The sequence below is a fragment of the Corvus hawaiiensis genome, chromosome 1 (genome assembly GCF_020740725.1).
Source record: "Corvus hawaiiensis isolate bCorHaw1 chromosome 1, bCorHaw1.pri.cur, whole genome shotgun sequence".
Taxonomy (NCBI): domain Eukaryota; kingdom Metazoa; phylum Chordata; class Aves; order Passeriformes; family Corvidae; genus Corvus; species Corvus hawaiiensis.
In genome coordinates, this window is record NC_063213.1 from 61,377,877 (window position 1) to 61,391,152 (window position 13,276).

The 13,276-nt window shown below is 38.5% G+C and overlaps 1 long non-coding RNA gene across 1 annotated transcript in view; it reads left to right on the forward strand.

Moving 5' to 3' along the window:
- The window catches only part of LOC125327860, a 35,154-nt gene extending 22,804 nt beyond the window's left edge, over positions 1-12,350 (forward strand). Inside the window, exon 9 of the long non-coding RNA XR_007204401.1 lies at positions 10,293-12,350. This is a non-coding gene — a long non-coding RNA (uncharacterized LOC125327860). The remainder of the gene's footprint in view (positions 1-10,292) is intronic.
- The last annotated feature ends 926 nt before the right edge of the window (positions 12,351-13,276 follow it).

Genomic DNA, 13,276 nt, shown 5'->3' on the forward strand with positions numbered 1-13,276 from the left:
TGGACATGCCCAAAATAACAGAGAGAAAATGCAGCTAGGAAACCAAGGCCAGGAGTAAAACATTTTTACAATTTTTAAGAAAAGCCTACAGCAAGGTTCTGAGTAGGACAACATTTGAATAGATGCTTGGAAGTGGAAGGAAAGGGACTATTTCCTGCTGTCTGCCCTCCTGCAGGGCTTTATGTTAATAGATGAGTTCAGAGGAACTGGTTGCACCCTTGATTTTTCCTTCTAGTGGGAGCAGCCCCCAGAATCCTGCAAAATGCTGAGGGCAGGAGAGCAAGAGCAATCTGCTTCACTCCCCAAACGTGTTTTGGCACAGACATTTTGGTCAATGTTGTTAACTTCGTGATAGGAGTTCCCATGACAAACACATTCCTATCTAACCCCAAACAGCAGGGTTAATCCCAACCTTTCAGGGTTAATTAAGAGGTAATTGCATGGGCCTCAATTAATCCCTGTTTAACTCAGTTGCATGTGATGGAAGGGCACTAGAGATTAATTTGGCATACTGCCTCATCAAATTCATTAATATCATTAAATGTGAAAAAATATTTTAAGTGTGAAGTAGCAGCTGTGACTCCTCTGCCCTATGACGGGGTCTAGCAGCACTAGGCAAAACCTTAAATACTTGTCATAAGGCTATAGATACCCGTATGTTTGGCTGAGTTAGGGAACTGCTGTCTCTTCCTCTCAGTGGCTACAGAAAATCTTTAAGATGCTGAATCTCACAGTAGAAAGGAATTGGTCCAATGGAGGAGTACTGACTTCTCGAATCCCTGATGATTTTGGTGGGAAGGACAAATGTTTGCTCCCTCTCTGAATCAGGCCCATGGTGGTTTCCATGAGAGCATGCATTCACAGGGCGATATGTTACACAACATAACCTGCTTAGTCTTAATTAAGGTTATAATTGAGAGGATGCAGAAATGTTTTGTCATTACTCTGCAGATTACTGAAATCTTAACTAATGAGATTTGACTCTAACATCTGCTGTAATAGTAAATTTAGACCTAGATGAAAAATTCATATGCATTAAATGGCTTAGTACTGAAAGTATGGCTAAAACAGCCCAATGTCAGTCTCTGAAGAAGTTACTTCTGAGTTTTGAGTCAATGCCTGGCTGAGGGGGACAGGAGGGCTCAAATGGAGGTAGGTTACTAGATTGTCACTACTTTCTTTGGTTGGTTATGCCCCTACAATCCCTTGCCCAATACCTGCACATGCCACAAAATACTCTGGCTTTGCTGACTTTCCCGGTTAAGTTTCCTCCAAACCACAAAACCTGGGTGCGCTGTAGCTCCAGTATATACTCAGTATGAAAGCTGACTCAACTTCTGCTGCACTACACTGTACCAGGCAGCTCTCAAGTGATGCTGCTGCAATTTATCACCATAAACTGTTTCATATTGGAACAAACAATACTCATGAGGCAATCTGGATTCAAATTAATTCAAAAGCGCCATAACTGAAAAGTGAGCAGTCTCTTTGTGTTGTTTCTTTTTAACAAGATTTTATGATATGACTAGACTACAAATAGCTCTATTCATGAAAAACTGGCAACTTTGCAAATTGTATATGCTAAAAGCTATTTGTTGTACAAGCTGTTCTGGAAAAAACTCTTAAATGAAATCTTCTCTGCTAGGGGCATGTGAGGCATCAATTGCATGGGTCCCGCCATGGGTGTCCCATTTCAGGAGTCCCATGGCTATGTGGACAAGGATGAGAAAAGACCAACTGATCCAAAAACCTTTAACTGATCAAAGTTAATCACTCCAGGGTGCTAGAGAAAAGGACAGGTCCAGTAGGAAAGAGTTTTCCAGTCTGGTGAGGAAATGTGAGGGTGAAGGAAAACTAAGAGGTGGCAGAATTGCTTTTGGTCCTAAGCATTTGCATTTGATTCTCTGGAGCTCCTGCTGCATGCTTTCCCTTTGAAGGCAGGGCAATATTGTCTTCCTCCAAAATACCCCAGAAACATCTCCACTTTAATGTCCATTAAGACTGCTGCTGTTATCCTTCAGAGACGTGCTGTGTTTTCAGCATGATCCTGGGACATAGTTGTGGATGGACTTATTTTAAGGATGAATGAACTACTAAAGAGATGTAATATGTTTTTGTACCTCAATCAATGTAATTTATGGTATGGTATGGAACAAGGCATTAATGCATCTTCCCTGTAGACATTACTACAGTAAATTGCACCTGTATTTGGAGACATATATTTCTCGAATATTTGTGTAGTGGACTCAAATACCAAATGACACATCCCACTATGCAAACAAATGCTTTTGCCACCAGAAAGGGAGCATAAATTATCCTTCTAGAGTAACTCCTATGAGATATATAAAGATGCTGACTGTGAGCTGACGATCAAGCTTTAGTAGTAGCTATGGGAGTATCTCAGAGCCAAGGAGAAGAATTATAGTTATGTTTTAATGCACTAATCAAATCATTCCAATTCCTACCTCCAAGTAAAATTATGTTTCTTGGAAAGTGAGCACTATTTGCTCTGGGCCTTTCTTTTCAAATTATTTTTACTTTCATAATAATAATTTTAAGTACATTGGAGGTTAAAAGCTATCTGCAGAGCAATTAGAAGCTTTTGAGGAGAATTTGGATCTGAATGTGAAGTCATTTATAGGTTCAAATTTCTACTGCACATGTGAGATACACCTAGAAAATAATAGTACATGTGAAGGTGCAGCATTAGATCTGAAAACAGCTGGAGTGAGGGAGGGGTAAGGCATTTGAACTTGAAGCCTCAAAGTTTTCTCAGCTGCCATTTAACTCTATGATGACTTAGATCAGGAGGAAGTTTGTGTCAACAGAGATTTGAGGTATGTTACATTTTGAGTAACCACAGAAGTGGCCTGCTTTTGGTAGGCATAAATATTCAGGGTTAAGCACTGTAGGAGTCCACAAAATGGGCTGTTTTGTGAAACCAGTTCAGTCTAATGAATGTTTTCTGGATGCTTCCACTGTAGTGAGCTCTCAGTCAGAGTCTTGGCATCTATCTGTCTTGTTTTCAAACCCTGTTGTAAAGGAGCTGGTACTGCTGCCTTTGCCTATCTGAAAAAACAGTATTTAGAGCACACGTCCAGAACATGGGAACTGGAGATTTGGCACCTGTGCAGCAGGAGGTCAAATCTGTATATCTGGTAGTAAATGGCCTAATTATTTGGATAAAAATTTCAGTGAAACAGAGTCTCTCTCTTCCTGCTGTTATGTGCTTCTAAGTGTGGAAGATTTGAACAGCCTGGGGTCCTTGTCCTGAGGCTTAATTAGCTCTTTCACTCAAGGCTTGATTCCTGTAAGGAAAACAGTCCCTGACAGAGGAATGGAAGTGCAGCCATGTGCCTCCTAGTAAAATGGTTGTGCTGGCTTGGGGCTGTTTCCTTCCTCAATAGCAAGCCTCGAGAGGCTTTGTGCAATGCTTGTCTCACAGTCAGGAGCACAGAGGCACCACACAGTTGCCAGCAGTGGGACAGCTAATTGCTTTCCCTCTGTGGAATGGAAATGCAACCTGGGTTTGCTGTCTCCCACATCTGTGCTGTGCTCACTAGGCTGATGGATAAAATATTGGAAAACTGAAAGAGGAAACAACCTTGTTGCGACTCAGTTTTCTTTTAAGGTGGCCTTCATCTAACAGAGTAGAGCTCAGGCTATGATACCCAAGCATTACTCCTTGAAGATTATCTGGTCAGCTTTCAAAGGCTGACTGGAGGCCCAGATTAAAAGTCTTGGGAGGGATGAAGCCCTCTTTGAACACTGAGCAGGTGCTGGGAAGAGATGGTGTAGAGTAGATCATACGCTAGACCTTCACATATAACATTATTTGGTAAAGGCAAAAGAGCGGGCACTTCTCTTTCCTCTTCTCTTTTAGCTTTTAAGTCAGAAGGGTCTCACAAATGGGGAGGAGCAGTGGGGTGCAGAGGTGTTTGGGGTGCAGATGGCAGGGTGAGGAAAGCCCAAGGCATAGCAAGAGGTTGCAGGATGACTTGTGTGGCTCATGGAAACTGAGGCAGGCATCAAGTGTCCCAAACAGCACGTTTTTGGTCCATGGCACAGGAAGGTCTGGGGCTGTGGATGGGTGATAACACAGAAGTATCAGTGGAATAGAAGAACACAGGTGCTACCCAAAAATTTTGTTTTTTCAGGTTGTAGCTTGGTTAGATACTCTAAATTTGTGCTTGCTGTATGGACTGCAAGAACAACAAAAATTGTATTCATTAAAGACTGAAACTGAAACAACTTAGCTGGAATCTAATTCAATCCCTCAACTTGGTTTACCAGTATATTCTGTGCACTTCATCTGTATGTAGTATGATTGTAATTATGATATCTTTGTTAGTCTAACTCCCCAGAACAAAAAAGTGCTTAGACATTAGCTGGCTATCTTCCTGATTTTTAAAGCCAAATGTCTAATTAGAGCGCTTCTGTTTCTTACATTTATTTTCAGTTCTAGAGAGTGAAAGACAAGAAATCTCAACACAGCTGTGGCTCTTTTATAAACTTCAGCTTATTAGAGCTGCTGGGTCAAATTCTCTGATGGTGCAACTCCACAGACTTTCTGCTGGTGTAACTTCAGATATAAATATAATTCTCTGTACATCCGTCCATATGTGTGTTCCTATGTATATACCAAACCCATAGCTGATATAAATCACTGTAGCTCTTCTGGCTTCTGTGAAACTATAGTGATTTCTTACCAGCTGGGTATCCGGTCCACAGCATCTGGTTTTCCTTTTCCCTCCCTTAATAGCACTGATGAATCAGAATTCCTAAAGGAGGATAATACTAAACATAATTAGACAGGATATGTTCAAGAAGAAAATTTAATTTGAAGAGGTTTGCACAGAATTTTTATTGGCCTCAGGTGGAATGCTGGGACTTTATCTTAATGAATCCTTTCTACAGATCCATTTCAAAAACTGCATTATGCTATTATGTGATGGAGTGTACTTTAATGGTGCATTGCACATATGTTTATTCAGTTGGATTTAAAAGTTCTTCTGTAAATTAGTATAATTATTTTGGGTGGTAAAAAAAGGTGTAATAACATAACCTGAAATTTTAAAATATTTACACACAGAGAAGTTTATTTAATCTTTGGCACCTACACACATTTTAGAAAGTCCTGTTAGTAACCCAAATATGTGGCTGTGGATTGGAGCTTTCTTCAGAATTGACTAGATGGTTGAGAAATGAACTATTTTTTAATCAATATTATTGTGTCAATCAATGGCTCACAATTCAAATACCAATATTTTATTATCATGTTCTATTTTTTACTTTTAAAATCATATCTGGTGGTTGTATTTTTATTGTAATTGTGTAAGTATAATATATTTTGCGATTATTTAGCTACACCCTGTTAGATTTTGTAAATATGTTCAAGATACTGGGTGAAGTCTTTACTTTTCCTGATTCCACATCTATTTACCTTTTATCTTCAGAAGAGCTTGCTAATTTTTATTATTAACAGTAACAGTCAGTATGTAGCTATCATTTGCGATGATATAATTTTATTCTAATTCAGATGCCATGTTTGGGGCACTTGTATCTGAAACAGAGTATCAGTTAAAGGAAAAAAAACATTCTTGTTCTTTTTTCCCTGTTGAAGGTTTGTGGGGGTTGTCTTTGAGGTCAACATCAAGTGGGCAAAGGCAAATAAAAGGCAAATTACTTCTGAGCTCAGAGAAAGGGGAGAAGAATTAGTAGAGCTGCTAGGTCTGTTTCTCTTCTTCTATAATTGTATTCAAAATGATGGAACCTTAACAAGGAAGTATTGGAGCTGCTGTATAAAAGCAAGCTACGAGCTCCCTCTGTCCTGGCACTGCAAAATGAGATTTACAAGGTGATAAAGTCATATGGAAATGGAACGTCTTCCATGTCCCTGGTATTTTTTCACTAATTACTGCTAGCATAGGGGTCACTATTTTTTTGTAGTTTCTCTGTTAACACTTCCTAAATGAAATTGCAAATCTGTGTTGTCTTCTCTATGAGCATAAGACATCCCATCTAGCTGGTGACTGAGTTCTTGATGAATCTAGTATTGCAGTGAAAAATTATTTTGCAGCCATTACATACTCAGAACATGCAATCAGATAGCGAAATGTAACTATTCAAAACAGCTGATGAAACTTGCAGAGCCCTGGTGAACACTGCAGGCAAACAAAGCAGTAACCTGTACTGCTGCATCTAGATTTACGGTTTGTTTAAACAACAACAAAAAGGAAATAATAATGAGGTACTCTCTATTTTAGAAATAAATTTTTAATAGACCTTCCAAGGAGGACTCAGGACAGGATTTGAAGCACCAACAGATGATTGCTGCTGCCTCAGGATCAGGTATTCAGAAAACATCTTCCAAGGTCCTGATATAGGAGTTAATCACTGGTTTGCAACAAGTTTTATAACAGTTTGGAGCACCTTTGTCCAGAGTCTGAGTGATGAATGAGTGCACCACATTACTCTGATGCCATGTGTTCTCTTTAATTTAATTAGCAATTGTTTTTCTAGCTTGGGTACAACCACAGTGCAATCTGATCATAGTGGCGAGAGAGGTTCTGTGCTTGTATGGACAAATCTAATGTTGTTACACAGCAAAAATAAATAGCTCACCCAGCAGATGTTGCTTCATGTTGCAAGCCTGTTCCTTAATTTACATACAGGTGTAAATCTAATCTCTATTTGCCTCCTTTTCCAAATATTTTGTACCTTTGTGGCCTTGGAAACATTCACATTTTAAAACCAGAAAGGGGCCTGAGCACCTGCTGTTTGGAAAGGAGTCTTAATTGGAGTGGGAAGAGGAGAAAGAATGTCATGTCCAGAAGCAATGATTAGGTCCTTCTCACATAGCCTTTTCCCATCACTGTGAGCACTTCTTTAAGAGTATGTGTCTGGCTTCAGTGAGTAAGAGTCACTGCTAGACTGAATATCCTACCTTTCTGCTGTTTTTAGTATCCTGCAGGATGAGAGTGGAGGGAATTTGCTTCAATAAAATTGAAACAAAAACTCTGATATGTGCTGTGGCAATAAGCAAGTCCACATTTTTGCAATTGGGTATCACATTTTGTAAAGGTGATAAAGATACTGTCCCAAAACCAAGTTTCAGAGAGTATTTCAGACAACATAATTTTCCTGGGTCTCTGTTACTTGAAAGCATCAACCCTGAAGTAATTAAAATGTAGGCAGGAAGCTGACTTCTTGCTGGGCTGAGAAATTCCTACCTATCCTTATTTTCTTTTGTGCGGTAAGAATAGCAAATACCACAATGCTGTTCAGTGCCTGGGAAAGCAGGGCTGAAGATTCTGGGCTTAAACTCCAGGGACAGTGCTGTGGATATTTGCAGCCTTGAAATGCAGGCATATAATATGAGCTAAAGTGACTGTACCTTGGGTGAGGCTGTGGATTCTGGAGCAACTTCAAGAATAGATCTCTTTCCTGTGATTATAAAGGAGTCGGGAGATGGAGACCTGTGAGCATCTTCTGCCCCAAAATTGAGTTGTGTACATCTTCCTTTGACTTTCCTCTCTCCTGCTCTTTCTGTAAGGAATTGAAAGGTTATTGTTAATAGCACCTTCTTTTCCTTCTTTCTCACCACAATCAAAATAATCTGATATTTTCATGGTGAAGGAGCTCTGTCAGAAAGCGTGCAGCATCTCCAGCAGCAGAATTTCATGCTAAGCTGAGGAATCCTGTCGTCCTTAAGGCTAATTGATCCAGCATTACAGGAGTTAAACCATTTTTAGGAAATCAATTTAAATCAAAAGTCACGGAGTAAAATAGACTCTGTTCTTACTACAGCTTCTGTCTAAAGAACTCCAGCCTTCTTGGTTTGAGGAATTGCTATTTGCAAGGGGATTGTAACCAGAAATGTTAGAAATATAAAAAAGGTGGAATATTATAGAAAGTAGAGCTGTTTGCAAAGTGTCCCTAAATGGAGCAGAATTCTTCCTCAAAAAGTGGTCTCTTCTCCATTTTCTAATTAGAGAATTACATTTGATCAACAGCATTCCTGTCACCTGAGTAGCAGGACTTGCATTTAGGAGGTATGTGCAAAACCTGTGGAGTCTACGTAGCAGCACTAATGTAGGACTATGGTAGATTTTATCCATGTGGCAGGACTAACATGATTTTGGCTTACTGTAGTTGTCATGAGCGTTTGAGATGTTTTATTTATATTTCCTTTTCTTTTGAATTCTTTTTTGTGGACAAACCTTGACTTTCATGCCTCTTAGAAGAGGCTGGTCTGCTTAGCTTATTAAAACAGAAATTGCTTAACAAAACATTTACTGATGTTATTTGTTGTAATTGAGTCCTGAAATAGTATTCTAAATGATACACAAGTCTATCTATTGGGACAGTTAGGGTGGTGTTTTCTTCTTGTTTTGGAAGAGCAGGTCAGCTCCTTATGCTCTTATTTATTTATAGCCATCAGTGTGACTACATTCATGGAACACCCCCTACACACATGTTTCTGAGTATATACTGCAAGTTCAGTTTTATAGCAAGTAACCTTGTAGTTTGAGCTGTAAGAGTCATGAAACCCCAAACAGAAAGCATTAAGATGAAACTTTCCTTGGAAAATCACCATCTATGATTGAAAATGACATCATAATCTCTTGGGGTATATTATAATTTTTATCTGGAAAGTTCTGGATTTTGTCTGCTAGATAAGAGTCAGTTGCTCCACTAGAATCCTGTTTTTAGATTTGAATTTTTCACAGGGAAAAGCCTCATTTGCCAAGGTGACTAGGTACATTTCTCTAATGGATTTGATTTTGATTATAAATTGACACACAAAATGCATGCTTCCTTGTGATCAAGCTGCAGGAGGGAGATATTTTCTTCTACTCAGATTCATTCCCAAATGACTGGCCAGTCTATGTAATGATGCGGTATATGCACACAAATATAGAGGAAAAGACAGACAACTTTCATAAGAATAGTTATTCCAAGATGATTTACTGCAAAAGCAAACTAATGGAGTTGCAATGACTATTGAGAAATGCTGTTTAGCTTAGAATCAAGCTAAGAACACAAAGGAAACACCCACACCAGGAAACTGATGCACTTAATTAGATCTTGAATTTGCATGCAGTTTAAGGATGGATTTGGCTAGTTGTTCTCCCTTTTGTGTGCCCTTTTGCAGAGGGTAATTGGTGAGGGGCAATTGAGTTATTTCATTTATCTTCCCAGAATTTGAGTCTGCTGCTACAGGCTGTCAGCTACCAGCAAACAAGCACTTCATTTAAAACACTGTTGAAAAGTTGGGTTCGGTCCTGTTGCATCTGGTATGCAGATGGGATGCTACTTTTTGTTCAAATAAACAGAAGAAGCAATTAAGCCCCTTTTGGAGTAAGATATCTGAAACAATAGGAGGCACCATCTGAAGCACAAGCTCAATCAGATACTGAGCCGTGGATAGCAGAGTTTTATAACATGTTGAATGCAAGCATAGATTGGATAAGTGGGGTTTGGGGTTTTTTTACTTTTCCCTTGTTTTTGGAGTTATCTGGGTATGAACAAAGATATAACCAGCAGGATGGATGACAGCAAGAGAGAAAAATGTCCTGAAGTCCCCAGTTTGTTATTCAGTTTCCTGCACTACTCTGAAACACCAAAGACATGACAGCAGGCTTTGCCTTCCTTCCTGGCAGTGCTGTGCTGTGTAGGACCCCGTGGCCCCACAGACTGTCACTGCTGCAGAACAATTGCAGATTATTCCCTCTGCCTATGAAAAAACAACTGACACACAAAGATTTCTTTTCTGATTTCTGTTTTCTGATGGCAAGCACCCCATCGACTCAGCCACAGAGAAGAATGTTTGCATCTCTAAGTGTGATTACTCTTCTTTTTACACTTGCTATTATTTTCAAGGCAAAAGCAATCCTGTATCTTTTTTTTTTTTCTTTGTTATTTTCTTTGACTGTTGCTGACTGGTTTTGGCAGCATGGTTTTTTTGTCCCAGTAGAAGAGACTGCTTATGCAGAGGAATATATGTGCAGCACAGAAATATATACCAAATACTCTCAGGAAAAAAAAAAATGGTTTTAAATGATACATTGGTTGTCCTCAAGAATGCCATACCAGCATATGAAGTGGCAAACATATGTACTCACAGTTTTGGAATTTGATGTATCTTGTTTTAAAATAACATTTTGCATGTGTCCCATTAAGTTACATCTCAGTAACACAGTTAAATTAGTCGTCGTCTTGCCTTTTCTTAAGAATGTGTGCTATTTAACATGACAGCATAACTTCTCATGTTTTCCCATGAAATGCAGAAGATTTTTCCCCAACGGCCGCACCTGCCTATCTTGGAAAAGCTGGGTATGAACAAAGATTTGACCAGAAGGAGGGATGGCAACAACAGAGAATAGAGAAAAAAAGCCCTCACCTTCCCAGCTTGTTATGCAGTATGCAGTACTACTGCTCTACTTAATGGAAGACAAGAAGTTTTCCTGGCTGAGACATTACCATCTATCCTCTAAATTCTAAGCTCATGTCAATGGCAGTGCAAATGATTGACTGCTGCCTTTAAGGTCATGCAGAGGCAAACAGCTGACCTTGAAACAAAATTGGTTTACTATTGTTAATATTATGACTTTATTAAATGAAAAAACCAAACCTTCTTTCAGAAGGTGGAAATTGATACATTTTACTAAAAAATATGGAGATTTGTTCTAAGTGTTTGACATCTACAACTGCTACGTACAAAAGCAAAGGAAATACGTGTAGAGGGCAGAAACTATTTACCTAATTCAGCTTCTGCCTGCAAATAGTTTTTTGTAGTCCTACAGTTGTGTTATAAAAGAAGAAAAAAGATAATATATCTGAAGCAAGGGGGTTTATTATGCAGTAAAATCCCTGTTATTGGACCAGATTATATACATGGTGGGGAAAAACAGGTGAGCTTTCTGATCCAGCTGCTGCCTGAAACATGGTGTGAGAAAAATCCTGGGTGTATGTCAGCTTGTCCATCAGTTTAACAATGAGGTACTATGTCTCTTATAAATTTTGTCATGTACAATATAGTACACAGTTGAAATACATAAATCAAAATCTTTACATATAAAACTTGGTAAATAATAGAGAAAAAAGTTCAAGAAAATACTTGGGTTAAAGTCAGAGAGAACAAGTATTTTTGGAGGGTTTTGAGTAAAATGAAAAATAAAAGTTTTCAATAAGTAAAATTCTACCTGAATTAAAACAAAATGTTTTTCTTTCAGTTTTTGGTAGCCTTTCGCTGTATTATATTTCTACAGGTCATTTAAACTATTTTAAAAAATCAAGGCTTTTGCAAACAAGTCATATCTCTGACATGAAACATTTTGCTTATAACTTCAGAGAAATGTTTCAGCTCCATTAATGGATGTTACCATTATCTTTATTGGTAGGAAACATACTCCAAACTTGATGCATTTGCAAGTAAGATTTGCTTTCTCCATCAAGACTCTGTTTAGCAAAGTTGATGTTAAGCTCCCTTCCCCTTAAAACCAGTTTTATTACAGTTCAAACTGTGTAGGACTCCAGACTGTTAAATTATGCATAAAATTCAGTGTTTCTGACATGTCTTTGGATTTCTATCTCTGCATATAATGACTTTGCACTATACTCTTGTCTATATATCGGTGCATTTACTTCTGCTTTTGTTAATCTTACGATACGCTGTTGAGATCTTCTGACTTTTGTGAGCTCTGATGAAAATCCCTGTAGGAACCATATTTACCATTAAAAAATTTAAAGAAGCCTGTGTTTTATTCTCCTTGGGGCTGCCATCTTAAAATCTTGATGTTGCAGCTTTCAGGATGAAGAGAACAAAACGATAAATGGACTCAACTGGAGCAATGTTTAGGCAAAAAACAGGTTTTATGTAATCTTGTTCAGAGTCCATTCCATTGATAAATATTCTACTGCAAAAATGAAGAGAGAGTTAGATAAAGGCATAGGGACCCTTGAACTTCTTCAGTCCATCAAGCTGTTGTTTACTTGATTGTTTTATTAAAACATTCCATGTTTTTAATGTAAACCAGAGCAGGTTCCTGTAGCAAGTACTCTCGAGCTTACCTCACCTCTTGTGGTAGGTTTCCTGGGGCCAGCCAAATGTAATATGCTTTTAGATAACTCCTGTATCCAGCAGCAAGTCTGAGGTTTGTTTAAAACACTATTGAGACTCACATCTGAGCAAACTGATGCATAAGAGTCAAGTATGAACTTGGCATACTGTACTTTTCATGAATTTGCACAGCAACTGCTAAATTTCAAAATGAATACACATCAGCTAAGCCTAGGGCTATGAAGACTGACATCACCCCTCCACCCTGGTCCCAAGCCCTGACATGTGCTTCTTTCCAGGCTGTTTTGAGGTAAGCCATCTCCCAGGCAATCTGCTTCCACCATCTCTCCCTTGCTCTTTTCCCTTCATATATAACATTGCAGCTGAGCCTGGCTGATCTATTTAAGGGTGTCCAGTAGAATGCCTTTTGCAGGCAAGTGTCTAATATAATACGCCTAATTAAAAAAAATAAATTGAAACTGGTGACTTGGCTTATCTCTTAACACTTATAATTACCCTAGCAAATGTCTTGATCTAGGGGAGTGAAGGAATATGAAACAAATATTTCACATGAGTATGAAACATTCATATCAGTTGTTGATGTTTTTAACAGTCATTCCTTTTGCCAACACCAGCTACTCTTTTACATGTTATATTCCATTGATTTACATAACAGACCACTCATTAAATTGCTGTTGTATAATATTTTGCTGTTGGAAAAGAATTAGAAAAAACTAGTTTGATCATAGCATGCTAGGATTGCTGTAGAACTAGTTACAACATGCCATAAATCAGAAAAGGATGGAAATTTTTTTTGTAGGATGCGGAAGTGTATATCCCATGTAGAGTTTGGATTTGTGTAGAAAGCTTCTATTTAAACTAGCTACACAGTGCTAAACCCTCCCCCCCACCCGAAGCCCCAAAAAACCAGTTTTGCAGTGTCCATATACTTTCAGGTGGTTTTTTTCCCCTTTATGAAAAAATATGCTGTTTTCATAGCAGGAATTTTTGACAAAACAACCAGCTATGAAATAATGTTTCAGAATGTTTGTAGGATGAGAGCTCCATCTCAAGAACCTTTAATGATGATGGGGCAGTTACACAAATGACCTCCATGTGCAGTTCAAATCTTAGTAGCAATTTACAAGAAAAGCGTGCCTGAATGACTTTGCACAATGAACAAATTCATTTGTTCAAACAACTTTGTTCCCA